The sequence below is a fragment of the Pteropus medius genome, unplaced genomic scaffold (assembly GCF_902729225.1).
Source record: "Pteropus medius unplaced genomic scaffold, Ma_sr-lr_union100, whole genome shotgun sequence".
Lineage (NCBI taxonomy): Eukaryota > Metazoa > Chordata > Mammalia > Chiroptera > Pteropodidae > Pteropus > Pteropus medius.
Window position 1 is genome coordinate 10,423,784 of NW_024355205.1, and position 18,647 is coordinate 10,442,430.

The window sequence follows — 18,647 nt, forward strand, 5'->3', positions numbered from 1 at the left end:
CTAATATATTTTACTCTACTAAGATGTCAGTACGTTGAGACTTGATTTAAACAATTATTTACTTTTATTATTTTAAGGACTTGCCAAACTTCAAGAGAAATTTATAAGTAGTTTCTTTAAAATGTAAGATCCATATCAATTAGTGTTTTCTTTTCTAATAGCCAATTATTTCTATAATAAGTTCATTGCTGTCAGTACACAATCTCTATAGAAAATGCATTAGAGAAAACTATGTAATAATGTAAAGTGATGATCAGATCTTTTGCCTCTGTGGATTACAGTTTCCTGCTTATTAGATCAAGATCACACATGTTTTTGGTTTGCAAAGACCACCCAACTAGTTACTGAAGAGAAACTCGGAGTTTTTTGTTTCCTTGTTCAAGCTAGGATGTAACACAGAACCAAAGGACACCAAGGTGGCAGTGTCTGAATATAGTACAACTTAGTACTTGTGACTAAAACATACTACCAGTGTATGTGATTAAGAAGTCATCAAGTGTGAGAGAAAATGTTGGAAGCTGATAGACATTATCAGATATCCACTTGGAATAAATCGTTACTGTTTGTTTTATCTTTTCAGATTTGAGCTCTGTAAAAACAGGAAAATAGATACAATAAGGACTTTTCTTGTTAAAATAGCAAAGTGCATTAGGTTTTATAGCATAATTTGATTAAGTTATTAGAGCTAATATTGCGTTGTTGGTAACTGATCGCAATATTATCCCCATGAAAGACTCTTATAAGTTATTAAATAATTAAAAGAAGAATGTGTGTTAAAATGCAGGGATTATATTTACATTGAAAAGATGTTAGAAAAATTGTATACTGGGTAAGGCCAAAATTCTTCATACAACTATAACTTTCTGGTCATCAAGACTTGTCCTGAATTCCTAAAATGTAAGTACAGCATTCTTTATGACTAAAAATATTAAAAAAAAAATGTTAAGTAACAATGCAAAGGCTAAGTGATAATACAAGGTATCTATACACAAAATAACATAAAGCAATGGTGTCTGGTGACTAAATCAGTGGCATTAGTTACTAGTGTTATGATATTATCAGAGAAAGATGTTGGTCTTCTGTTGATTTTGTTTTGTTTTGTATTGGAAAGGTTAAAATAAACTTAAAGGAGACCCACACACTATGTAGCGGCCAGAACAAAAGCAATCCTGGCGCTTATAAAATGTATTGCTTTTTAAAGATAAAACAAATATAAAAATAACAAATAAATGATGTAATAAAAGAAATTGACACTTTGGGAAGTTTTAGGGACTTTTTCTGCTTTCCAAAGTTAAATTTTCAAGCAATTTTGTATGTTCTGCTTGCTTGTCAGTTTTCTCATTTTGAAGCATCACATTATGTATATGAGGCAGCAAATGTGGTGACGGAAGAATCTGAAACTGAGAACAGGCAAAGCTATTCATTCATTACATTCAAACCATCAAAACAAACAAAAGATATGTCTTATGCAAATTAAGTCTATTTTAGCTTCAAAACACACTTAATATCATAAGTAATGACACATGAGATAACAAATTTCTGTATCTCACACTCACCTAAATATACATTTCTGTTTCTTTAATGTTTGGTGGCATCCTGCAAGAGCAAAGTGAGCCCCGTATTGTCATGAATTTGATTGAGCCATCATATCACACAATTATGATGGTCAGTTACTTGTGCTTAATACAATTACTGTCACCAGTTATGTTGGACCTGGTTTTAGAGGCATGCCGCCTCACCTTTCCCCCCAAATACAGCATTCTTATGTAGACCAAGTTGTCTGGCATAATTCTCTATTTGATTGAATTGCTTAATCAATTAATTAATTAATTGTTATTATTAATAGTACATAATACTGGCTAGGATTTGAATATCTGGTACATTTATGTATTGTTGCTTACCACAGTAAAAAAAAAAGGGGAAAATAATAATTCTACAATGGTTATTCATTTAATAAATTACAGTAAATATGTGAAACTGAAACAATGGTGTGGATTAATATGTAGTGGCATAAAAAGATGTTGAAAGTATAGTGTTTACTGAAAAAGGAAGACACTGTGTAGTACTTAGATACAAGAATATCCCACTAAGTATAATTTAAATGAGAGAAAAAAAAAAAGTAGAAACAAATACATCCTCCAGAAAGCTAATGGTTAATTTCAATGTATTACAGAACTGTATGACCACAGGTAATTGACAACTCCAATAACTTTTGGTTTATATAAGTTTTTTTCTCTTGTAAGAGGCTTGCTTATATAATCCAGTGCTGGTAAGGAAGCACCATATAATTAGGGCCTAATCAATTTCTGTATTTACTTTTTGCAATCATGATTTTTTTTTCACTGTAGTGTCATTTACCAGATGGCTGCTGAAACCCCAGTCACCTTGTCCGCATTTCAGCTAGTAACAGAGAAGGACAAAAGGACATAATCCAGCGGCGGCAGCCACCTTTAAAGGTATTCCCTAAAGCTCTGTACTGAGCTAAAGTATGTGAAATGGATAAGACAAGATAAATTAAATCTCAGTCTTTCTGTGGCAAAAAGTTATACCAATGAGGTGCAAATATACCTTTGCATTATACAGTCAAAATACTGATAAAGCATTTATTTGGATAGCACCAGAATGTGTTATCAATGACTCATATTGCAAGAAAATGTAAAATTGAGGGTAAGAAAGAGGCTTTTTTGGGATTCAATAGTGATTACAAAAAAAAAAAAAAAAAAAACAATTTTGCACAAAGATATTTCAAAAACACTATAGGCCATTAAATAGCAGAGTAATTATCACTTTATTTTCTTTTTCTCATCTATCTTATCTTACCAGTGGCACTTACATTACTCCTTGGAGGAAATGTTTAAGTATTTTATGTTTTTTGGTTAAATAGATGTATAGACATTAGTTTCCACTAAGAAAAAACAATGTTATTGAATTTAAAATTACGTGGACAGAAAATGTATGACAACACAAAAAGGAACCTCCATATTACATCAATCTAGGCTGGAAAAAGAAAAACACATGACAGTGGCTCTGCTTTGTTTTCTCCATATTGCATATTGCACATTATTATATGTAGAAGAGGGTCAGTTTTTCTTCGTAGGGTAGCACAAAGCCTCTTCAAGCAACCTCATCCCTCCATCAAACTGCTTAGGTTCTTTCAATTTCCTCTTTTTGAATTCCTTTAGTTTAAAGCTCTGTCTCCAGAAAATCCTGTGGAAAGACAACACACTATGTAGGAAATTCTACGTCTCCAGTTTCTCTTTTATTTATTTCTTATTCTCCATCCTTCCTGCTACTCTTCATGTTCAAGCTTTATTCATTCCTCAATGGATAGTCTTAGTTCTTCACTAATCCTATTAAATGTTCATGATGCCATCAACGTTATTTCTTTAAAACTGTTATGGAAACATCAATCTCATGTTTAAGACATCAAATATCTCCTAACTGCCTACTGGGTAAAATCCATATCTATCTTCAGTACACACCATTATGACCTACATTTGAGCTATTTTGAATTGTTATTATTATTATTTTTTACTTGCTCTATAGTTCTCAAATTTCCTCATACTTCAGAATCATCTGAGGATCATGTTAATGCACAAATTACTAGTCTCTGCTCCTAGAGTTTCTGAATGTTGAGATCTAGGTTGGCTCGGAAATTTGTATTTCTAATAAGTTTCTATGTGATGTTGAGGCTTTGGACAAAGGAGCACAACTTGAGAACCATTTCTCTAAACATTCATGTCTCCACACCTTTGCTTTTGCCATTTTTTTTTTCCTTCACTTTGCTTTTCTTTCTTTTTTCTTTTCCATTTATAAAATGTCAAATGACACTTTAAAAATAAGTCCTAATTCTGGGAAAAATTTATTTCTCCATTTGTTTTCATAACAATTCTTTTTTTCCCTATAACGCTATGATAAGTACTTTTGACATAATAGTCATCTTATATTACAATTATTTGTTCATATAACTGTCATGTCCTGTTATATTTGAACATCTCTCTTTTAGGCAACCGAATTCTCAAGGATGTCCCTGAATGAGCCTGGACTTCTAGAGAGAAAAGAGATCTCTGAAATGGAAATTGCTATGTGTTGACCTAAGACACTAATGAGCCAAATAACCTGCAACCCCAGACTTTGGGTTTCTATTTAGGGAAGATATCATAACAAGAAAGAGATTTCTTATTTCTATAAGGATCTTAACATGAAAACAAATAATAAAATAAATTGAGAACAAATATAAGACCAATGTTTTACCCAATCAACGATAAAACAGTAATTTAATACAGATATTTTAGGTCAAAATTTTGTCGTTTGATTGTAAGAATGCTTATTTCATGGTGGTAACAAAGTTAAAACAGGATAGCTATCTTCACAATGGTATTTAGGGATTGTGTGATTGAAATAACTGATCCAACTGTATTGTTGCATGATACATTGTAGGCTAATTTTTCTTGAACCTAAGACTCCAATAAATAGGAATCATAACAAAATTCCATAAGTTCTGTAACTGAGATGAACTATGACAGAAAACATCAGAGGAAAGAGAGGAGACGACACTTGGCTCTACTTGGCTGACTTTGCAGAAGAGGTAATGCTTTGCTAACTACTGTGGACTTTAACTTTATAAAATGCAGTGCCATTTAAGGTTTTTAAATAACCTGACAGCATTTGTATTTTTGAAAGGTCACTTCTAATTTGATTAGAAGAGAAGTCTATATATGAACAAAGAAAGCTACCATTTAAAAATTCTCTTTACATATTGCCATTGAAGCACTTCTAATTGCAGAGGAAGGTGAATCATACCTTATGGGTCCAGTGGGGGGAATCCTAATATGCCCACTGGTTATAAGAAGGCATCAGAGGTTCAACTTTAAGAAATGAATTCATGTAAGTATGCTGATTTACTCTCTAAAAGTTATATATGCAATTTTCATTAATTATAACACTAATTTGCCTGTATAAAAATTGATCTGAAGAAAATGGAAAGCTCCAGGAAACAAAGCCTCAGTTTACCAGTTGACATCTCAATATGTAAACACCGATGATCACAAACTCCAGTTTAAACTCCACTTAACTTTACAAACAGGAAAAGAGGCATGCTTAGAATGTTGGTAGCAAAACAGTACATGAGCTTATAGATCATTAACACAAACACCAAACAAAACAGAAATAACGAAAACATATGGTTTTGCTACTAAATTAACAAATGAACAATTGTACAAGAAAACTTTTCCTGACTTGAATATTGTACCTATAATTGCATATCCTGTGAGGTTTCAAGTCTTTAATAAGTGCATGCCAGACATGTATTTCCAATATTGGTTTGCTAGTGAATGAAAAATATTTATTGAATGGAAGAACCAGTAAATAATTAGTGGACCTTTTTTCTAGCACCCTCCCCTTACCTACAACAATTTACATACATTGTCATTTTTTTCTGAAATACTTGAGTCTCTTTTCACTACTTTTGTATATGCTATTATCTCTGAACTCTCTTTGCATTCTGGGTTTCCTTTACTATTCATATCTTAGCTTAATTAACACCTTCTCAAAGAAGGTTTCCTGGCTCTATCTCTCAAAGTGTTATAGCCCTCTTTCTCTCTGATTCTGCTTGTCTCTTTCAAAAAATTGTATTAATTTTATAATTACACAATTACTTAAAAAAATTATTTTTCATCTATGTTATCCACTATACTATGAAGTCTACAGAGGTGCAGATCTTGCTTTATTTGGTCACTGTTGAATCTCCAATGACTAGAATAGTAGTTCATGCATATTAGAGACAATAATATTTCAGTTAACAAATAAGTAAAAAAAAAAAAGAAGACCAATAAACTATCTGAGAAATACACCCTATTAAATTTTACATTACCCCCCCCACAAAAAATAGAATACATTAATTAGTAAAGTGGTTGGTTGTGAGAAAGCAGCATAAATAGATTACATGTTCTGTGTTTTCATAGATGCTAGTTTCTCTTTAGGTCCTGCAGCTGGTCATATTCAAAATCCCTTAAAGCTTTCTATGGATATTCTATTACTAAATCCATAAAAATTGAAATGTTGATACATACAGGTGTGATTATATGTCTCTCTCCATTATGTCCTTATTACCAGGAAACAAACCACACACCTTGACTACTGTCCTTTCCATCGAATAATCTCTTTGGCTTAGACAACTCTCTCAACACCCAGTCAGAGTTGAAATTGGTCTTATGCTTTCTTTTAATGAAAGTTTTTCTGTTTGTTTTTCAATTTTTTTTTAAATGGTTTTTCTTAATGTTTATCAGGGAAAGTCTCATCCTTTCCTTCACCTTTAAGACCACATTGTTTTATTACAATGTGATATGATCATCTGATAGCAAATAAAATTTGTGCGTATGAAGAAGGCATATATTCTTGAGCATGAAATTTAGTTTCCCATCCTACATTGAACACCAGAGACAAATTGCATTACCTAAAAGAGAATTTCTCTTCACTCATTGTTCAAAACATACTCATTTATTAAACAAATTTTCTCACATATTAATGAGAAAATGTTACTTTTCAATTTCTTTCACTATATGCTAAACAATATTGCATTCACCACATTAATATTATACCACTCCAAATACTTTTCTTTTTATGCTACAGTCAGTTGTAAACTGTTGAACAAAAAGTGTTCATACTCTTACCAATAACCATGAAAGATTGGTTTAAATGTTAAGTAGATGCTACTGAAATTATTTTGACAAAATTGTTGAACACTGGCACGTCTCCATGTAAATTACATGAAAGGTTGTTCTATTCTAGATTTGTACATTTCATATTGAATAATAATAGATAAAAATTTAAAGTAATTCAAGTAATTTCACAGCATACATTAAAGTGTCACACCCTGAAACAAACCAGCATGTAGTCTGTATTGCTTTTTCTTATGCACAGAAAGAAACCACATCCTGTTATTTACTTGATATTTTTTCAAGTTTTTTCAAACCTGAAATTTATATATTTTTTTTCAAACTTCAAGTTTATATATATTGAACAATGACAAGAGATGGAAGAAATGAATAAAATCTTTACCTATTTGGGCATCACACATTCTACAAACAAGTGCATATGAACTAGGTAATTTAATAAAATGGCCATGTACATAGTGAGAGTTAACTAATAAATCACTATTAGCTATAAACAGAGATGACAAGCAAAATATAAGGACAGAGGCCTGCTTAATGCTTTAAGATGTGTTAGATTTGTTTGCATTTTCAACCTCTTTGTTTTGAAATAATTTTATATTTAACGAAGACTGCAAAGAGAGTACAGGTAGTTACTATATACCTTTCATTAGTTTTCCCTCAAGTTAGCATTTTACTCAACCAACGCTTCTTTATCAAAACTAAAGAATTAACAATGGTACAATACTGTTAACAAAAGTACAAACTTCATTCATATTTCACCAGTGGGATTTAAGAGTCATCTTTAGCTTTTTCATGAGTTGGATTAGGGTTGCTATTATCTTCCAATTACTAATTCACACATAAAATGCAGTATGGGGGCAGAATGGACAAGCTCCTTTTTTAATAAAATGTCATAGCTCCCTGCTGGGTAAGATTTATATTATAATAAAGAAGATCACACCATAATACGAACAAATTTAAATCATGGGAGATCCAAATTTTAGTATTATGGCAGTCTATACAAGATGAAAATTTTTCTGATGCTAAGTATATAGAAAATATTTTTAAAATATAAAAAAACATACTGATATATACACACACATACACACCCCTATATATATATATATATATATAGAGAGAGAGAGAGAGAGAGAGAGAGAGAGAGAGAGAGAGAATGTATATATCAAAGTACAAGAAAAAAAATAATTTCTAGAGTTAAAACAGAGGGAACTTCCAGTTTCAGCTTTGACAGATAGTTAAAAGTTGTTACTATTCTTACAACCAGAAAAAGATGGAAAAAATGAAAACCAATTATTTTGAAGTTGCCAGGCAAACTCCCACCCTGAAGTGAGAAGACATAAGCTCCTACAAAGATAGAGTAAAGGTCTTTTTACTTGGAGCAGAAGCTTTTACTAACACTTCCGTGGTCATCTTGATGAATTACTGAAGACTGAATGTGGACTAACTTGGGAATGAAAACCTCCTAGGGACCATACTTTTAAGAGGTCCCTAACACTTCTGTGGGCTTTGCCTCCAAGAATCTTACCATTTTCTCACTGGAAAGGTTTAAAAGACCCTTTCATGTCTTTAGCACAAAGTGAAGAGTGGTAATTATAAAATAAACTCAGAACTTTCATAGCACAAACCTATACTCCAAGGGCTAGAATTTGCCAGAGCTTTATCACAGTCGAAGGAATAGCATATATCTCAATCCAGCCACTTCTAGTTTTGTTGACTCACTTAAGGCAGGGCAAACATAGTCAAAAGAAGTCTGTGCTTCAAGGAAATAGACTGAGAATGCTGCAGATAAGGAAAGGAATAGGCAAAGGAGAAATAAAGCTCTATCTCTGGAAAAATATGTGTAAAGGTCCCAGTTCAGAGACATAGGCCCACTAAAACACTGAGATTTAAACATAAGATTAAAAGATGCTTCCTATTTCCCACACCTTACTACCACATTAACAAGGTTCCAATATAATAACATTAGATCACAGCTGCATAACGTTCAAAACACAGACTCTGTGAATATAATTGCTTAGTGTTATGTAAATTCAAGGCAGGATTTTTTTTTTTTTAAAAAAAAGGTTGCTAGAGGAATTCAAAGCCATTGGCACCATAGCTACCTATAGCAAATATTAAGCACAGCCCAGCTTCTACCCAGAGTACCAAAAATCCTCATATCGATGACTTATTTACAGTATGGTACTAACATAAAATCAGACATATAGACCAATGGAATAGAATTTAGGGCCTAGAAATAAATCCTCGCATATAGTCAACAAATATTTGACAAAGGAGCCAAGAATACTCAATAGGGAAACAATAGTCTCTTCGACAAATATTTTTTGAGAAAACTGGATGTTCACAAGCAAAAGAATGAAATTAGAATTCTATTTTATATCATTCACAAAAAGTAACTCAAAGTGGATTAAAGACTTAAATAGAAGACAGGAAACTCTTAAATTCCCAAAAGAGAACATAGGAAAAAGCTTTTTGACTTTGGTCTTGGCAATGATTCTTTGAATATAAAATCAAAAGCAGAAGCAACAAAAGCAAAAATAAACAAGTGGGACTACATTAAACTAAAAGGCTTCTTCACAGCAAAAGAAAAATTCAACAAAAAGAAAAGTCAACTTATGGATTGGAAGAAAATATTCACAAACCATAAAGAGGTTAAAATAATCAGAGATTAATATTCAAAATACATAAAGAACTCCTACAACTCAATACCAAAAAAACAAATAATCTGACTTAAAAATGATCAGAGGAGCTAAATAGACATTTTTCCAAAGAAGATATACAAATGTCTAATAGATACATGAAAAGATGCTCAGTATCACTAATCATTAAGAAAATGTAAATTAAAACCAGAATGTTTTTGTTAGGATGGCAATTATCTCACACTTGTTAGGAAGGAATTATCAAAAAGATAAGATATAAAGTGTTGGCAAGGGTGTGGAGGGAAAAACCCTGTATACTACTTTTGGGAACGTAAACCGCTACAAACACTAAGGAAATCAGTGTGAAGTTTCCTCAAAAAATTAAAAATAGAACTACATATGATCCAGCAATTCCAGTCTGGGTAATTATCTGAATGAAATAGAATAACTATCTCAAAGAGATGTCTGCTACTCCATGTTTATTGCAGCATTATTCACAATAATCAAGACATAAAAACAACCTATGTCTGTCCATGGATGAATGAATAAAGAAAATATACATATAATGGAATATTATTTTAGCCATAAGAAAGAAAATCATGCCAATCATGCCAATAAATGAAATTGAGGATCTAATATACTGCATGGTGACCATATTTAATTATACTGTATTATATACTTGAAAGTTGCTAAGAGAGTAAGTTTCAAATGTTTTCACACTTAAATGTTTGAATGTTGCGAATTGTCTAAATATGCAAATTAAAAGACAGAGATCATTAGAGTAGATTAAGAATCAAGAAATAAAACAGGATCCAATTATACATTCTCTATAAGAAACCTACTGTAAGTATAAAGACTAAGATATTTTAAAAATAAGTACGTTATGAAAGTTATATCATAATAACACTGATCAAATAATAATAACACTAATCAAAGAAATGTTGGATTTACTTTATTAATTTCAGGCAAGTTGATTTTAGAACAAGGAAGATTATTGTAGATAAAGAGGAGCATTAGATAATGATAAAAGTATCAATTCTCAAAGAGAAATAATAATTCTAACTATATCTGCGCCTAAGAGTGTCAAAATACATGAGGCAAAAGTGATAGAATTAAAAGAAGAAACCGAAAAGGCCACTATTAAGTTGGAAACTTGAATAGCTTTCTGACAGTAATTTAAAGATCAGGTAAGCTAAAAATCTGTAAAGATATAAATGAACTGAACAACAGTATCAATCAATTTGATTTAATTGAAATTTATAGAATATTCCATCAAACGACAGTAGAATACACATTTTCTCAAGCTCACATGAAATATTCACCAAAATAGACCCCTTTCTAGGCCATAAAACACATAATAACAAATTTAAAAGAATAAAAATTATATAAGAATCTTCTCAGATCAAAGTGTAATTCAGAGAAATTAATAACAGAAACATAGCTGGAAAATCCCCAAATATCTGGACATTAAACAACACAATTCTGTGTAATGCATGGTTCCAAGAAATCTGAAGAGAAATGTAAAACTGTTTTGAATTAAATGAAAATACAACTTTTCAAAATTTGTACAATGAAATGAAAGCAGTACTTACACTGATATAGCATTAAATGCACATATTAGAAGTGAAGAAATGTTCAAAATCAATAATCTAATGTCCCTTTTCACAAAATCAAAGAACTAAGAGCAATTTACCTACAGCGAGTAGATATAATGAATAATAAAATTAGATCAGATATTGATGAAATTGAAAACAGGAAGAATATAGAGTAATTCAAAGAATCCAAAAGTTAATTCTTTGAAAAAGGCAATAAAAACTATAAAATTATAGCCAGGCTAATGTATTTTAAAAAGAGAGAAGCTGCACATTGCCAATATCAGAAATCTTAAACGCATAATTCTAAGTGAATTAAACTGGTATGAAAAAACTACCAACTGTATAATTCTGTTTATATGACGTTCTGGAAAAGGCAAACATAAAGACAATAAACAGATTAATTTGCCAGGAGTTCAAGGAATGCAGGATTGAACAGTTGACACACAGGGAATTTTTAGTGAAAAAAAATCTTTTGTATGATACTGTAATAATTAATATATAACACTAGACATCTGACAAAACTTGTTTTAGTTACAGAACAAAAGTGATTCTTAATATATTACAGAATATGATAAAAGTGCTTAAATGTATTAAAATTTATGAAACAACCTCAAGAAGGAAGTGGGAAAAAAAGATGCTGACCAAAGTAACTTTCTAAATGAATCTAAGACTAAAGTAACTTAAATAAACACTATGCTCTAATTGACAAACTTGTATTCTACAAGGGTACAGATTAAAAATTCTACTACTGCTGCACATGGATATTAGAAATGAACTGTTAAATAATGGATGATGGGTGATAGGTTTCTCATTGTTGGAATGGAAAGTTAAAGAAGGTTAAGATAATACACGTGGTAATAAATTAGAATTGTAGATTTCAATATGAAACCACAATTGTGTGTGTGTGTGTGTGTGTGTGTGTGTGGTTTGTTATATACACATATATTTTCTTGCTCTGTCACCTGAAAAGGCCTAACCGATGACACACTTATAACCAAGAGCCATAACTAGGTTGTTAATACCATTTTCCAATAAAAGGAACTAGGGCTACTGAAGACATAGTTAATTGTGAATTGGGACACAATATATACAGGATGAATCTAGAGACTACTATAATGCCAAAATTAAGAAATCATGAAAAAAAATAAAAGCACATATATAGTACATATATTTATGGGATGTCAAAGGCACACAAGAACCAATTAAGAGAGCTTCAATAACTAAAAGTGGAACAATTTTGGCAAAAAAGTATATAAATTAGTTGAATCTTAACCTGAACTATGCAATAAATATCTATAAATCTATACTAACATAAATTAATGGTTAACTACATAAATAAATGGGGAAAATAGACAAATTATCTATGTATAAAATATAAAAATATAAATATGTAAAAATAACTTATGTGGATGCATTGCCTTCAAGAAGGTGCATCTCTCTACTCCTTAAGTGTAGAATAAACATAGTGACTTCCTTCTAAAGAGTACAGTACACAAAGGAAAAAAATAATAACTTCACAATAGAGAAATCTCACAAACACTACTAAGAGCCAAGTAATCAAGATTAACCCCAAAGATGATAATTTATTTTTAGAGTAGGTACCCTTGATATGATATGATGAGAGTAGCACTTTATCTCTGTGCTCTTTCCCCCCATAACCTATAATCCCAATTGAATCATAAGAAAAACATCAGGTAAATTCCAATTGAAGGACATGACTGGTACTCCTCAAAATGGCCAAAGTCATCAAAAACAAGAAAAATCTGAGATATGGGAACAACTAAAAATAATCTAAAGAGTCATAAAGACTCAATGTAATGTGTTATTTTGGAAAGGATTCTGAAACTGAGTTTAGGGCACATGAAGGTCTTGTATTATGTTCACAAATTATCTGTAGATTTAAACCCTCTCTAAAGTAAAAATTTACAGAGAGAAAACATTGTTTTACTTTATTTTTTCTTTCACTTAAAAAATAAAATGAAAATTTACTTAAATAGCGATACTGAAAAAACAAAAGAAGAAATTGAAAACCCAAACCTACAAGGCTCTAACCTCCCTATCTGATCTGCCCATTCTTCCTTTTATTACTTCTATTAATTCTCTCTCACTTCCATCATTGCAAGCTCAGAGGCCTCCTTGTTTCTCGAACACAGCACATTCCCCCTTCAGGGACATTGTCCTGGTTTTCTCTCTGTTTAAACAACTTGGATGACCTGGAAGAAATGGATACAATCTTCCAAGAATGAGTCAAGAAGAAACAGAAAATCTGAATCGACCAATTACCACCAAAGAAATTGAATCAGTAATCAAAAAACTCCAAAAAACAAAAGTCCTGGACCAGATGGCTTCATTCATACAAAGAAGAATTAACACCTGTTCTCAAAATATTCCAAAAATTTCAAGAAGAGAGAAGGCTCCTTAATTCCTTTTATGAGGCCACTATTACCTTGATTCTAAAACCAAACAAAAGTGTTGCAAAAAAAGAAAATTGTAGGCTGATATCTCTTGTGAACATTGATGCAAAAATCCTTAACAAAATATTAGCAAACCAAATTCTGTGATACATTAAAAATGTCATCCACCATGATTAAGTTGGATTTATTCCTGGGATGCAAGTTTAGTACAATATCCATGAATCAATTAACGTGATACACCAAATTAATAAATTGAAAGATAAAAATCATATGATTATATCAACAGATGCAGAAAAAGTGTTCGACAAAATCCAGCATCCATTTATGATAAAAACTCTCAGCAAAGTGGGAATAGAGGGAACATACCCCAACATAATAAAGGCCATATATGTCACACCTACAGCTAACATTATTCTCAATGAGGAAAGGCTAAAAGCATTTTCTTTAAGATCAGGAATAAGATAAGGATACCCACTTTCACTACTTCTGTTCAACATTGTATTAGAAATCCTAGCCATAGCAATCAGATAAGAAAGAGGAATAAAAGGTATCCAAATTGAAAAAGAAGAAGTAAAACTGTCATTATTTGTAGATGACATGATACTATATATAGAAAGCCTTAAAGATTCCACCAAAAAGCTATTAGAACTGATCAACAAATTCAGTAATGTAGCAGGATACAAAATTAATATTCAGAAGTCAGTTACATTTTTATACATCAATGATGAACTTTCAGAAAGAGAAATTAAAAAATAATCCCATTTATAATTGCATCAAAAACAATAAAATGCCTAAGAATCAAATTAACTAAGGAGGTAAAAGACTTGTTCTCAGAAGATAATAAGTCATTGAAAAAAGAAATTGAAGAAGATACAAATAAATGGAAGCATATACCATATACGTGTTCATGAGTAGGAAGAATCAACATCATTAAAATGGCCGTACTACTCAAAGCAATCAAAGATTCAATGCAATCTTTATCAAAATACCAATGGCATTTTTCAGAGAGCTAAAACAAATAATCTCAAAATTTATATGAAACCATAAACGATCCTGAATACCCGTAGCAATCTTGAGAAAGAAGAACGATGTTGGAGGTATCACACTACCTGATATCAAACTATACTACAAGGCTACAGTAATCAAAACAGCATGGTATTGGCATAAAAACAGATACGTTGATCAATGGAACAGAATAGAGAGACAAGAAATAAATCCATATTGATACGTTCATTTAATATATGACAAAGAAGGCAAGAATATACAATGGAGTAAAGACAGTCTCTTCGATAAATGGTGTAAGGAAAATTAGATTCAAAAACATAAAACTGGGCCACCTTTTTACACCACATACAAGAGTAAACTCAAAATGGATTAAAGACTTAAATGTAAGACTCAAAACCATAAAACTAGAAGGAAACATAGGCAGTAACCTCTCCGATATTGCTACTAGTAATTTCTTTTTGTATATATCTCCTCAGGCAAGGGAAACAAACAAACAAAATAAACAAATGGGACTACACCAAACTAAAAACCTTTTTGCACACCAAAGAAAACCATCGACAAAAAGAAAGACAACTTACTAAATGGGAAAAGATATTCCCTTAAGATATCTGATAAGGGGTTAAGATTTAAAATGTATAGAACACTCATACAACTCAAAGACCAAAAAACAAACAATCCAATTAAAAAATGGGTAGATGACATAAATAGATATTTCTCCAAAGAGGAAATACAGATGGCCAATAGACATATGAAAAAATGCTTGAGGTCACTAATCATCAGAGAAATGTTAATTAAAACCACAAATGAACTATCACCTCACACCTGTCAGAATGGCTAACATCAACAAATCAAAGAACAAGTGTTTGTGAGGATGTGGAGAAAAGGGAAAACTCAGATACTCTTGGTAGGATTGCAAATTGGTACAGCCACTATGGAAAATGGTCTGGAGGTGCCTGAAAAAATTAAAAGTGGATCTACTTTTTGACCCAGCAATTGCACTTCTGGGTATTTATCCAAAGAAAACCAAAACAATAATTCATAAAGATCAATGCATCCCTATATTCATGGCAGCATTATTTATACTAGCCAAGATATGGAAACAACCTAAATGCCTATTAACAGATAATCGAATAAAGAAGTTATGATTCATATATATATATATATATATATATATATTATTATATATATATATATGATGGAATATTACTAAGCCATAAATAGTGAAATCCTACCATTTTCTAAGATGTAGATGGACCTAGAGGTAATTATGCAGAGCAAAATAAGTCAGACAAAGATAAATATTTATATGAAGAATCTAAAGAACAAAAAGTATAAACTAATTGAAAACAGACACAAATATAGAGGACAATCTGATGATGTCCAGAGGGGAGAGGGGTTGGGGACTAGGAGAAAGGAATGAAGGGTTAAAGAAATACAAACTAGTAGTTGACAGATGGTCACGGGGATGGGGAGCACAGCACAGGGAATGCAGTCGACAGTAATGTAATGGCTATGTTAGAGGCAGAGAGAGATGGAGTGATCAGAGAGATTGTTTCATAAACTGTATAATGTCTAACCAATGTATTGTATACTTAGAACCAATAATAAAATAAAATAAAATGGAGGAAAAAAAAAAAAAAGAGCCATCCTAGTTGAGTATGGCTTTGAAAAGTAGGAAAAAAAAAATGCTCTTTCCCTAGTATCCACTGATACCTGACTGATCACTGACCTCCAAATATTTGTTTAGATGTGGCTTTCTTAATGAGAACTTCCTAGATTCCACTAATTAAATTGGAAAACTTACCCATCCTGCACCTCTTTGTTGTATACTCCTTGCTGTATACTTATTTCACTGTACTTAATATATTCTATCATACTATATATTTTATTATGTAGGTCCTATAACATAGCACTAGAATATAAGCTTTATAAGGGCAGGAAATTATCACTTTCTACACCAATTGCCTCAAACAGTTCCTAGTCTGTAACAGGTACTTGATAAATATTTATAGGATGAGTAAAGAATAAATTAAAATAACCAGAGTGGGTGAGTTACGCTGTTTCTATAACCTTTGGATTTAAATATTTTACCAGGAGAACACAAAAGATCTTGATTAGCCCAGACCTTGGTGAAAAGATAGTACTTAGATTTTCACATAAAGCCAGTTGAGGAATTCAACTCCTAACTACAAGGCAAACTCTTATGCTATCTGGAAAGAGGTTATAAAAGCAAAACAAAACAATAATAAAAACTAACTCAGTAGTATTGGTAACAGCTTTGTATGAAATAAATAACAACAACGACAATAATAATAATAATTAATGCTGAGAAATTGCTAGCACAGTCTTGCCTGCAAGTGAGTTTGGAATTTGAACTTAAATGTATGATGGTGGTTCAGAATACTTGTGTGGTAGAATACTAAATTTGATTATATTATGGAGACAAGATAGATAGACATAGCCACATATGTAAATTAATATATTGGCAACACATTTAAATAATAAGATATCATTATACATCACAAAAATTATCTCCTTAGAATCCAATAATGAAGTTAATGAACAAAAAATATGACAAGGCAAATGAAAGAAGAAATCTGGATGATTAATAAGCATATGTAAAGTATTCCATTCCAGGTTATATAAAATCAATCACTAGGAGATTCCATTTCATAGACATATGGGTCCAAATTGTTAAGTTCAACAATTCTAAGTATTGAGAATGTAGCAAAACAGGGAAACTTAAATTTTTAGTGTGCAATACAAAAGTTGGGGTGGCAAATTTGGCAATATCTAGGGAATTTGATATTCTGATCCTGTAATTCTGGTATATATTTATAGCATACAATTACTCTTACACATATTCACAGCTACATATATAAAATACTCATAGCAACATTTTTAATAGCTAAAGATTAGGAACCACCAACATATTTACTAAACAAAAATTGCTAGGTAAATCACGGTATATTAACCCATTACAATTTTATATAAAGTTACGAAAGAATTAAAGATATATTTATAAAAATGACTAATCTCCAAACATTCTATTTAAAAGATAAATTATGATACTATTTGTTTCCATTTTATAAAACAAGACTATGTACTTCTTAGATTTACAAATATATAAAGTAAAAATACAGACACATGTCTAGTGAGGTAAAACACATTTTTAACCTTTAACCCTAAATACCTTGTTCCCTTCACACCTCCCTCACACCTTAATGGGAAGAAGGAAGATTCAAGACTATAATTTTGTATCTTAAGCAGGTGGTATAAGCATAATTTTAGTATATTACTTGTCATGTGTTTTTATACCTGTATTATTTCAAAACTGTAATACATCCCAAAAAATAAAATAAAGCACAGTACCAACTTGTGTCTTATAACAGTGACAATTTTAGTGAGATTAGACTGGAAGATATTTTTAGAGCAGGTTCCAAAAAGGAATGATAATAGTAACAATATAAGGTTGATAACAATTCCTTTAACTTTACCTGGTGAGATCCACTGAGCCAGCATTCTACAAGAAGCACTCCAGGAGATTGTTTTTCCATTGTGCCCACTGAGGCAACTGCAGCAGATGTTCTATTTGAAACTTTATGTTCAATGTCTGCAGCTAGAGTGAGTCTTCAGAAATGGATAGCCACAGGCCTTGGATCCATCTGCCCAATTCAGTAAATTCTAGCAGTGGTGGTACTGTATAGCACAGGTCACTGGAGGATCACCATGTAGTTTTAGAAGCGGTCTAACAGTATGTCGCATTTTTCAAATAATTTGCTGGCCAGTGACAAATGGTCCAAAAATGGAAGCAGCTGTAGCTCTTAGATTTTTATCACTAGAATTCCAAGGTCTGAATCATTCATATCTTTTATTATTCTCATGGAATTTACTATTCTGGATTATTTTTGTCCCTTAACCTAAGAGCAGTGAGTCATTATAATAAATTTGGTCCCTTGTACTTCTTTTCTTCATTTGGCAAGGGACTTCTCGTAGAGTAATTACAGCTATAGGAACATCTGTTCATGTTGATCTAATGACAGCAAAACACTGTTCCATAGTCTTTTCTACAGTTAGGGCACAAATAATTCTGATATGTACCAACATGTTTGGTCATTCATGATCTCAGTTTCCTGAAAGTATTTCATACAGTAAATGGTATTTTTATAGTTTAAGGATTTATATCCATGGTTTCTATACCAACCAAAGAATTATAAATTATCTTGATTTTTCCTTCCATGGCTTGATTAGTTGAGGCCAACTGCATTGCCTGGCCTTATTTCATGTCTAGCAGTATAAAGTGTTACATCAGCACTGACT

At 31.6% G+C, this 18,647-nt stretch overlaps 1 long non-coding RNA gene across 1 annotated transcript; it reads right to left on the reverse strand.

Moving 5' to 3' along the window:
- Positions 1–2,761: 2,761 nt before the first annotated feature.
- On the reverse strand, positions 2,762–18,107 carry LOC120598684 (uncharacterized). The gene is made up of 2 exons (XR_005651696.1): positions 17,825–18,107; positions 2,762–3,207 (listed from the first exon to the last, which is right to left on the reverse strand). It is a non-coding gene; the product is annotated as an uncharacterized LOC120598684 (long non-coding RNA).
- Positions 18,108–18,647: the final 540 nt, after the last annotated feature.